At 37.2% G+C, this 11,297-nt stretch overlaps 1 protein-coding gene across 1 annotated transcript in view; it reads right to left on the bottom strand.

The window, feature by feature from the left end:
• The window catches only part of LOC111141861 (phospholipase C like 1 (inactive)), a 355,744-nt gene that overhangs the window by 83,985 nt on the left and 260,462 nt on the right, over window positions 1-11,297 (bottom strand). The window lies entirely within an intron of this gene.

The following is an 11,297-nucleotide window of genomic DNA, read 5'->3' as shown; positions in this document are numbered from 1 at the left end:
TTAAAACTAGTCCAAATAAAAGATTTTTGCGTTCATATGCTTTACATAAAAAAGGACTGGCGATAGGGGCGCCTGGGTGGCTCAGAGAGTTAAGCTTCTGTCTTCAGTTTGGGTCATGATCTCAGGGTCCTGGGATCGAGCCCCGCATCGGGCTCTCTGCTCAGCGGGGAGCCTGCTTCCTCCCCCACCCTCTGCCTGCTTCTCTGCCTACTTGTGATCTCTCTCTCTCTCTATGTCAAATAAATAAATAAAATCTTTTAAAAAAATTGACAAACCTCTAGCCATACTGACCAAAAAAATAAAAAAATAAAAATAACAGGGTAGAATCTCTCCTCTAAGGCCTTATTTAATTGAGATCCTGTTTCTTTGAAGATGAAGAGCCTCCCTATCCTGTGATTCAGGAAAAGGCAGGATGATTTATTATTCAATTGACTAAAACCTTGTCCATGAAAGGAAAACAAAATTTGCTTTAGTTATGGAATGTTGGTGGGATGATTCATTAACTCAAATATATATCTGATCTTCAAGTGACAAAGATATAAATTACCCAATTTATTTACAGAATAAAAAAAATTCTGTACAGATTACAGAATATTGTTTCTTGATGCCCTGGCATCTAACAACTTAGCTCATGCTTTCCCAGAGAGTTGTTATTTTTAATTATCCCATAGTAGTCAATTTCCTCATCCTTAAGTTACAAAACAAGTATAAATCTTCAGCTGTTTTACGCAGTTGCACTATTAGAACACATTTAAATTCGTCACAACCCACATGCTCAAAAATCTCGAATGTACGTGTGTATTTTTCCACATCATGAAAGCAGGCACCTAATGGCACTGTTGAGATGGGATTAATCTACCAAGTAAAATAAAGAGGGAAACTGTGAATTGTGATAGTAAATTAGACTGTGACTCAGCTTTTAAACCTACCATTTGACTAGGCTTTTAAACTAATTAGACTTTTCACAAAAAATTATTTTTATATAAAGCATATCGTGTTCCAAGTAGGATTATTGTCAACAGAATTATAAAACCTCTAATAGTTTCAAAAAGGCTTAAGTGGGAAATTAATGTTGCTGTAAGTGCACATCTGTAGTTGCTGTGCCTTCTTATGTTTGGTACCCCACCTTCATAGTCCTAACACTTCCCTCTGACTTGAGCCACAAGCTTCTCTTCCCGGAGGTGATATCTCCTTAAATCAAGACTTTCTCTCCTAGTACAATAAGCCTTCAAGAGATAAATGTTTTCTACCTAGCCTAGGGAAGAACTGACTTGCTCCAAAATGCTCCAAAATTTCCTGCATTGACCTCCAATTCCCAAAAGTGAAAACTTATCCCAAAATGCCTTAAAATTTGAAACCAGTGGAAAAGATATACTCTTAGGTTGCCATCTCACAAAGGACAAACTCTGAAGTTATTACAAGCCCCCCCAGAAGAGCAAAACACTAGCCAAAGCACATGTGAACAAATAATTAGCTCATCTGCTGTCAAGATTATTTCTATTCAAAATATGCTGGAAAAGTTTCAGGACTCCAGTATTTCTCCAAGTCTGTTTTCAATGGCCATGCTACGCATTAGCTCCAAAAAGATGGGGGGGCAGGTGGACGTGTACTGAGTGGACAGGGAAAACGGACAACTCCGAATCCCCTTCTGAGCCTCATCACCACCACAGCCTCGCTGCCAAACCCTGTGCCCCTGCACGTGTGTTTCCCTCAAGAAGATCTTGGCAGATCGGTGGTGGAGAAGGGGGACTGTTCAGGTAAACAGACAGGAGACACCCCCAAATGAAAAACGATGAAGTGTTGGTAATACAGCTTCCTGTTGATAAATGCGAAAAATATCTGATGGCGGACTGCGAGAAAATCCACTGTGGTTATCTACATTGGAGAGACAGGTGTTTTTTGCACTTTCCAGGAGAAACTAGAGCTTGTTGTCAGTTCAGGCGTGCTCTTGTCACCTTCCAGTTCATTAGATGATTGAATTGACTCCTATAGTCATAAGGTCATTTTTATAAAGAGATGATTATGAAGTATGAGGATTTTCCTTTTATGTTATTTTTTTAAAGATTTTATTTATTTATTTTTCAGAAAGAGAGAGAATACAAGCAGAGGGAGGGAGAAGTTGAGAAAGGAGTCCATAGGGGGACTAGATCCCATGTCACTGGGACCATGACCTGAGCCAAAAGCAGGTGCTTAACTGATGACCCACCCAGGTATCCCACTTGCCATTTATTTTAAAGCTAAATCTTCTCACTCTGAATCACTCTAAATCTTCTCACTCACTTCTCACTATTACCCCCAAAATTTCTCTTAGTGCAGCTTACAAAATGTGTTAGTTTGGATACGGCACATTATGGCACCTCTGTCCCCTAAATTAAAGCTTAGCTTCCTCTTCCAGCAGGGTACAAGAATTAGTCAGGCATTGAACTCAGTCCTTTCTATTGCCCAACATTCTATGTTCAAGTTTCCAAATGATCATTTCACAGGAAGGGAACACATTTAAACAAGTTAAATAAATAAAATGAATAAACCAAATTATGTCTATATCATCTTTAAACTTTTCCAGATAAGACTTTACATTTGGAATCTACTGTCTTCTTAAATTAATTATACTTTACATAAAGAATTTAAGCATTAGAATCAAGAAAAGTCTTGGGATCCTAAGGGAGCTCAGTTGGTTAAGCGTCAATCCAGAGGTCCTGGGATGAAGTTGCACATAAGGTCCCCTGCTCAGCAGGGAATCTGCTTCTCCCTCTGCCTGCTGCCTGCTGCCCCACCCAACTCCTGCTTATGCTCTCACTCTCTCTCTCTGACAAATAAAGTGAAATCTTAAAAAAAAAGAAAAAAAAAAAAAAAATTTCAGAATACTAGGAGAAAATGGGAAAATGCTGTTTTCCATTTTTTTTTTTTATTTTTCATTATTTTCTACAACATTGCTATTTATCTAGTTTTAGAACTAGGACACCAGTCATGGTGAAATGAGATTCTTACACAGCAGTAAAAGCTATATGTTTCTAAATGTTTTATATAAAATAAAATAAATATGTTTTATTTTATTTTAAAAAATGTTCAAATAAGGGGCACCTGGGTGGCTCAGTGGGTTAAGCCTCTGCCTTCGGCCCAGGTCATGATCTCAGGGCCCTGGGATCAAGCCCCGCGTCAGGATCTCTGCTCAGCGGGGAGCCTGCATCCCCCTCCTTCTGCCTGCCTCTCTGCCTACTTGTGATCTCTCTCTGTCTCTCTCTCTCTCTCTCTCTCTGTCAAATAAATAAATAAATAAATCTTTTTTTAAAATGTTGAAATAAGCCAAATTAATAAACTTGTTTCTATAAGTTTCCATTGGCATTTGTTCTCTGACCCAACAAGGCTGGATATGAGGCAAGTTCCTTAACAAGCACAACAAATAAAATTGTTTCTCTTCAGTAACACACTGATGAGCTGCAGAAGCAACTCATCTTATTCAACGTGAGCATTTTTGTGTCTCAATTACAAAACTACTGAGTTATTTCAATATAATAATTTTAGAGAAAAGTATACTAAAGTGACACACTAACATGAATGTACCTGATGACACAGGGCTATATATTTAAAAATGGTTCAAGCGGTTAATCTTATGTTATATAAATTTTACCATACACAAAAAGAGTAAACTAAAGCATTGTATGCAAATTTAAGAATAAAAGAAACATCGTATCTATGTCTTGCTACTTCTCACCTGATGAGCTCATTTAAACATCAAATTATATCATCGCATATTCTTTTCATTTTTTTGGCAAGTTGTTTATAAATTAATATTTCAGAATGATTCTTTGTTAAAACAGAACCAATTTACAAACCTTAAAGAATAGCAGTCCAAACACCAGTTGTCAGACTGATTAGAAGGAATCCTTGTTTCATAATGCCGAAATCCAGCTACACAGATGCAGATACGCTAAAGTGGCATCCACTTCTCTCTTTTGTATTGGGCAGGGGATGCTTGTTTTTGAAGAGCTCTCTTAAGAAAGTCTTCATATAAAAATTTAATAGATCATGATTAAAAGATAAGCAAAAATATAGGCACACAAATCTTATTTTCCCCATAGGGATTCGATCTTGTTCTTACAGACACCCTATGCACAATAACACTATAGTCTTCATTCTTGTTTTACGAACTTCCAAGCAAAATTCAAGAAAGAGATTTGGTTGATGCATGAAATCTTCCAAGGATTATATTATGGGCAATATAATCTAGAACCCAAATGAGGCCCAACCTTGGATATTGAGAGACCTCTGGCTCCCATGCTTCATTTATTCATTTATTCATTTAGCTAATGGGTAGACCTACTCTATCCTAGGGACCAGCATCTCGTAGAGTTTTGGAGAGACTGATAAATTCTAATTTTTATCTCAGAGAGATCCCTCTGCATGTGTACTAGATGGTGCCGTTGGTGACTACTGATGCATTAAAGGAAAGAGATGGTGATTGCCTGAGGTAGATTATTAGCAAAAGGAATGGAGAGAGGTGAGAAGTATCAAAAGAGTAGAAGGTAAAATCAAAAGTCCTTCACTGGGTCTAGGATGACTCCTAGGTTTTTGGTTTGAGTAAGAGGTGAATGGAAATATTGCTGAGATATGGACTACCAGGAAAGGTGAAGCGGGAGGGAAACAGAGTTTACTTTGGGCCATGGTGAATTTTTTAGATGACTATGGGCCACCTAGGTGAAAAGTTTAGGCAGAGGAGAAGACCTAAAATATGAAGTACGAGGAACAGGAGGGCCAGGAGCATGACTCTCACAGAAGACAAAGAACAGACTTAAAGGAGTGAGTGCTAGAAAACAAGATGCTAAGATGGCTGACTGGGTTTAGCCGTTTGAAAGTCTGCTGATAACTCTGATTAGAGAATGTCTTTTCTTTTCATTAAGATTTTATTCATTTGAGAGAAAGTGAGAGAGGGAGAGACAGAGGGAGTGCACAAGAAAGGGGGTTCAAGCAGAGGGAGAGGGAGAAGCGGGGAGCCTGACATGGGGCTCAATCCCAGGACCCTGGGATCATGACCTGAGCCGAAGGCAGAAACTAAACCTACTGAGCCACCCAGGCGCCCCATGAGGAGAGAATGTCTTACCTCGCCTTCAGGAAAGTGAGGACAGTGATGAGGGTGAGAGCAAAGGGTTTCAAAGAAAGGGAGGAGCAGGTATAAATATTCTTCGGTGGGAAAGAAGGCCAGGATGACTCTAGCATCAGTGAGGGATAAGTGGCTCCAGTTGAGACTGGAACAACAGGCAGACGCCAAGATCGATCATCCTGGAAAAGGCTATTCTCACAAATGCCGGCTTTATTAACTTGGATTGGTGAGAGCTCAAGGAATGGAAATTTAGATCTAATGTATATATTATATCTAATATATACATATAGCTAATATATCCTGTCCAATGTGCCAATGCCCAAATCCACATCCATGTGTGGCAGTGAAGCAGTCTAGAGAAAGCCCACCCCACACACAAGGGCTACCACTTCACGCAGAACTCAAGGACGTGGGGGAGGTGGTGGTATCCTCACTATTCTCACTATACCTGTCACCTTCAAGTTTCAGGTAAGGGAAAGTTGCAACTGTAGAATTATTCTGTTCATTCCACATTAAAATTTCCAAAGTTACTTTCTCATAGTAAACTCAAATTATGTAATGTAAAGTCGCCAACAGGTGACATGACTTACTCATGATTAATCCCACGTGACCCACCTAAAGTCACTATGTGGTACAGTGGGGATAGAGGTCCGGAAATCACTCTGCTGAGAAGGGGTGGACACCTGACCCAAGCTCTGTGTACCACTGGCTCTCCCTGGTGGCTCCCTAAGCCTAGCTGGTAAGAAGCTGAATAGCTATTTTATTATCCATAAAGAAAACATTCATTCTCTATTACACCTTATACTTCAACTAAAGGATAAATTAAAGGCAATGCTAACAGTATGCATGCACCTATCTCTTGCCAAATTAAGTTTTATGTCTGTATTTAACCTGCATCTCATTTATAAAAGGTGATCTATTTAATAAAATACACTAAACTAAAGCCATCTTCTTTAGGAAACCTACTCCGATATGTATACACAGTAGCAGAGATAGAAAATTAGTTGAGTTACAGGAAGCCAGTGACAATCTAAATATTCTCTAAAATGACAACTTCTCTTAAAAAAGAATAACATTGGGGCGCCTGGGTGGCTCGGTGGGTTGAGCCGCTGCCTTCGGCTCAGGTCATGATCTCAGGGTCCTGGGATCGAGTCCCGCATCGGGCTCTCTGCTTGGCAGGGAGCCTGCTTCCCTCCCTCTCTCTGCCTGCCTCTCTGTCTACTTGTGATCTCTCTCTGTCAAATAAATAAATAAAATCTTTAAAAAAAAAAAAAAGAATAACATCTTCTCTTACATGACTCTTCTCATTTGAAAGCAAAACAACTGACATCCTATAGGCAAACATGGGCATAGAGTGTAGAAAGTCCATTTCAGGGTAGGTTCTCAGTACCACTGACTTGTTGAGCAGAGAAGGTTCCATTGTGCTAAATCTCACTGCAATCATCTACTCAGAACTCATTAAGAAATGACTCAATAAAAATTATCTCAAGCTCTTTTGCTGCATGGTTTCTATCCTGGGCTTTCTGTGAATATGACTCTTATTATGCATGTCCCATGTACTATTTGAAAATAGAGCATCTGCTTATACCAAGATCAAGTGCCTACTATGGCACTGTCCTAGTGACTGGTTCTCTGGAAAATCGTTAATCCCAAAACTAATGTTGCCTGGAATAAATGCTTCTTCTCCATCATTATCTTAATGTACAAGTTTTTATAAATGATAAAGTTAGTAGAACAATGATAAAAATTATCAAATTTGCTAATTCGAGAAAAGCATATAACAAATACTCCTAAATAGATAAAAACAGGGGTGCCTGGTCGGCTTGTCAGTAGAGCATGAGCCTCTGATCTCAGAATTCTGAGTTTGGGTGTAAAAATTACTAAATAGGGGTGCCTGGGTGGCTCAGTGGGTTGGGCCTCTGCCTTCGGCTCAGGTCATGATCTCAGGGTCCTGGGATAGAGCCCCACATCAGGCCCTCTGCTGAGTAGGGAGCCTGCTTCCCCCCTCTCTCTCTGCCTGCCTCTCTGCCTACTTGGGATCTCTGTGTGTGTATGTCAAATAAATAAATAAAATCTTTTAAAAAAAGATTAATAAATAAAAAATAAATAAAACTCACAAACATTTAATAAATAAATAAGCAGCTTTCTATAACATTAAGAATGTTGGATAACCAAGACCACAAAGGGGAACATGAGCTGATAAGGGCATTATGAAAAAGAAGTACTACAAGCAATTATATATAGTTATTATATCTTTAACACTACAGCCTTTACTGAGATAATTAAAAACAGACAAGATGCAAACGAAGCATTGAAGAAATGTCCAAAATCTATAAAGCTGGTCTTAGGAAAAATAATGCTAAAAGCATTGCCATTTAATAAGAAAACAAACACAACTTCCATGTGGAGCCTCCATATCATTTTATGTCATGGAAAATAAATATCAAATTACACAGCTATACCTAGAACTCTGTTATTCCTGGATATGCTAGAAAGACCTTGTTATTACCAGTGTGGCTTGTAAAAGTTTGCTGCAGGAACCCAGAAGATGGCATCAGCGGGCTTAGTGACACCAAGATCCTGTTGCCATGCTCCCTAGTAGGGTGTCCGCCTTATCTGCAGTTTTGCTTTTCAGTTAAGCATAGTATAGAAGTAAATGATCCTCCTTCTGACGTATTGTCAGAAGGTCAGTAGTAACCTAACACCATGTCACCGTGTCTCCACCATTCACCTTGCTTCATCTCATCATATAGGCATTTTATTATCTCATAACCATCACAGGAAGAAGAGGGGTAAGTACAGCACAATAAGATATTTTAAGAGACAACATTCACACAGCTTTCATTACACTATGTTGTTACAGTTGTTTTATTATTAGTTATTGTTGCTAATCTCTTACTGTGCCTAATGTATAAACTAAATTTTATCATTGGTATATATGTACAGGAAAAAATGTAGTTATATATAGGGTTTGGAACTATCTGTGGTTTCAGGCATCCACTGGAGTCTTTGAACATATCCCCTGTGGATAAGGGGGTGGGTGGGGTTACTGTAACTGTTAATAGTCAGACTGCAAAGCATTTTATTAACCAGAATAGTACTGGATTTTCAGTAAATTAATGACTTTATAATGCCTGTTAAAATAACTGGAATTGAAAAATCAAGATTAAGGAGTCACATTCTATGATTTTCATTTTTGAGACAAAGATTTCTTTTTTTTTTAAATCATTTTTTTAATTTATTTTCAGCATAACAGTATTTATTGTTTTTGTACCACACCCAGTGCTCCATGCAGTCTGTGCCCTCTCTAATACCCACCACCTGGTTCCCCCAACCTCCCACCCCAACTGTGGAAAGAACCAAGATGCCCTTCAACGGACGAATGGATAAGGAAGATGTGGTCCATATACACTATGGAGTATTATGCCTCCATCAGAAAGGATGAATACCCAACTTTTGTAGCAACATGGACGGGACTGGAAGAGATTATGCTGAGTGAAATAAGTCAAGCAGAGAGAGTCAATTATCATACGGTTTCACTTATTTGTGGAGCATAACAAATAGCATGGAGACAAAGATTTCTTTAACCTCATCTAGACAATAATATTTGTCTCAAACTAACTAATTTTGGTTTAAAATTTTTAACAAAACTGGGAAGAAATTGACTCAAAAGAATGGTAAGAGTAATGGTAAATAACATCAAAATATCCTCCCTGTGTTACAGTTTAAAGAATATTATATCCTGGTTTACACACTTAAAATGTTATTTATTAAAGATCTGAAATAACCCTATTTATGTGATGTTTATTCAGTATATAAATAAACATATATTCATATATCCAATATACAAAATATATGATGTTATTTATAAGGAAACCTACTTATATGATGTTTATTCAATAACAGTAAAGTTGAGGAATTACCTCTCCCTGTACTTTTTTCTATATGCTTCATCTTTGTGGTTCATTCAAGAAAGAAACCATTAAAATCTAGTAAAAATCACTGACTGTTCATTGCAGATCAACAGTCACAGGTAAAATCAAAGACTATTTCACTTGTTTGGATTTTTTTTTTACCTGTATGGAAATTACGTCCATGTAGGTGAGGAGACCCGGCCACAGGGAAACCAGATAGATAAAAGCTTTTGGAAGCCCATGTCTCCAGATGTTTAATTCCTTCCATAGTTTCATCGATTGCTGCCATTTCTGTTTTTTCTTGCAACATTAGGCACAAACCCTGTGGTGGTTTATTGCGAAACCTCACTGACTGACAGACTCTATTCTCAACTTCTTTCCCCTCAAGTCCATAGGCATAGATGTTCCTTTATGGTGTCAACTGTTTTCATGGCAAAAGCCTTGTTTCTCACGTACATCTTCCTAATCTCTGCTTGTATCCTTCACGATCCACTCCTTTGTATACAGTTACAAGGAACATTAACACTCTCATTTTTCCAGTCAAAAACAACCTTTTCCAATTAACCTTAACTGTTGCATGCAATACATAGTTTTGCTTATTGTCAGTCCCAGGAGAATATGTTACATTACTGTCACAGTTGAAGCGCCAATAAGAACAGAGTGAAGGGGCCCCAGTAAAGGGCACCTCACAATTATTCACTGGCATCCGAGGAATGACACACTGTGATCCGCCCGGTCCTCTAAGACAGTCGTCCACCTCACACGCAAAAACAATATAAGTCATCGGTGCCAAGAACCAAGTGGGCCTGGAGACTGAGATAGGATTCTGTCCTTTCTCAAGAGACTCCCCGCACAGTAGGGCCTGAGAATCTGGCTGAACTCACGGCCTGCCCACGTAGACTTTGTTGTTTCTGGTGTGAGGATTCATGGGAGGTGCTCTTCGTGGAAAACGGCATGTAGTGGTCCCTAAAGAAATTCTCTGTCATGAAGAATAAGTAAACATATTCTTTTAATGCCTGTATCTAATCCATCTCTTTCGGTGTATTATTGTAGATATTAAATGTAATGCCCTAATTAGTTCACAGGTATAAGCATATACATTGATGCTTTATTAAGGTATCCATCAAAAACTGATAAATAATTAGTTGTAATGAAAAAAATCATGCATACATAATTATGCATTCAGAATTATGCATAGATTTGAAGGTCTAACTCAGGCTGCATATTTACTTACTTTATCCAAAAAATCAAAATATCAACAGGAATGGAACATTCTTAACTAGAGTTTATTTCAAAAATGTTCCTGAAAAAATTTTCTATTTTTCTTTCGGTGCTAAATAGCCAGTTCACAGAATAGTTTGTCCTTCATTGTAACTTCTCAGTGTTTAATGGTTATATTTACCATCAGATATGAGATACCAATGTATTATTTACATTGATTTTAGTCACTTTGGCATTTCCTTTAATCACCTAAATTTGAATAAAGCATATTTAAGAGTGAAAAGTATATTTCAATACTATAGAGTTCTACCACTTGTTATCATTAGGGTGTTAGTAGAGTTGAGTTTCAGAAACAGATTTATAAAAATAAAAAAATCATTCAGAATTTGAAACTTGCTAGAAGAGTATATCTTAAAAGTTCTTTTTTTTAATCTTAAAAGTTCTTATCACATGAAAAAAATTGTAACTCTATGTGGTAATGGATATTAACTAAACTTATTCTAGTAAACATTTCACAAATACACATATTTCAAATCATTATGTTTTATATCTAAAACTAATACAATGTTATATGTCAATTTAAAAAAAAAGAAAAAGAGTTATATTAAATGGAAATAAATGGAAATGGAGATATAATCAGCCTTTTTTTCATAGCATAAAGTTTTAACAAAAATAGAATTAGAAAAATAATCAACTTCTAGGAATTCATAGTTTTTTGTGCAATATTTGGTAAGGACAAGATTTCAGAGTATATATATCATTTGTAAATTCCAAATAGAGTATATAGAAAACATAACCATTAATAATATTTCTTAGAGATGGAATCAGTGCCATTGTACTATATAGTAAGAGATACATGTAGGCTTCTCATTAAGAAAAAAATTCTTACAGAAAATTTAAAAAACAATGAATTTATTTTTAGAAAACATTTTATAAATTTGTGTGACCTGGGACATGGAGATTAAATGCCAATTTAATAAAAGCACAATTCTATTCAAACTTAAGAAACAATTCATTTATAGACTAAATCCATTTTTCTTGGACTTGGAGAAGTCTAATCTGCC

The sequence above is a fragment of the Enhydra lutris genome, unplaced genomic scaffold (genome assembly GCF_002288905.1).
Source record: "Enhydra lutris kenyoni isolate GAN:26980312 unplaced genomic scaffold, ASM228890v2 scaffoldscaffold1, whole genome shotgun sequence".
NCBI lineage: Eukaryota > Metazoa > Chordata > Mammalia > Carnivora > Mustelidae > Enhydra > Enhydra lutris.
This window is presented reverse-complemented; position numbering and strand designations above follow the sequence as displayed.